Below are 451 nucleotides of genomic sequence, written 5' to 3'. Positions count from 1 at the left end.
CTCTCTCCTCTCCCGTCTCTCTCTCTCTCCTCTCCCTAGAGAGGGGAGAGAGAGCAGAGGGAGAGAGGAGAAGAGAGAGTAGGCAGTGAGAGAGAGAGCTGAGAAGTATGAGCAAGCTAGCTGCTGCCAGAAAACCATTTGTGGATTGAGCAATTCCTGAATAAATGGTGCCTCTCCTCTCTCTCTGCTCTCTCCTCTCCTCTCTCTTCTCTCTGCTCTCACCTCTCCTCTCTCTCTGCTCTCTCCTCTCCTCTCTCTTCTCTCTCCTCTCTGCTCTCTCCTCTCCTCTCCTCTCTCTTTCTCTGCTCTATACTCTCCTCTGCTCTCTCCTGTCCTCTCTCTCTCTCTGCTATCTCCTCTCCTCTCTCCTTTCTCTCTGCTCTCTCCTCTGTCCTCTCTCTCTGCTCTCTCCTCTGTCCTCTCTCTCTGCTCTCTCCTCTGTCCTCTCTCT

This window comes from Otolemur garnettii, unplaced genomic scaffold, assembly GCF_000181295.1.
Source record: "Otolemur garnettii isolate 467f Iridium unplaced genomic scaffold, OtoGar3 scaffold00349, whole genome shotgun sequence".
In the NCBI taxonomy this organism is placed as follows: domain Eukaryota; kingdom Metazoa; phylum Chordata; class Mammalia; order Primates; family Galagidae; genus Otolemur; species Otolemur garnettii.
The sequence above is the reverse complement of the archived record's forward strand: the minus strand, read 5'-3'. Positions refer to the sequence as shown.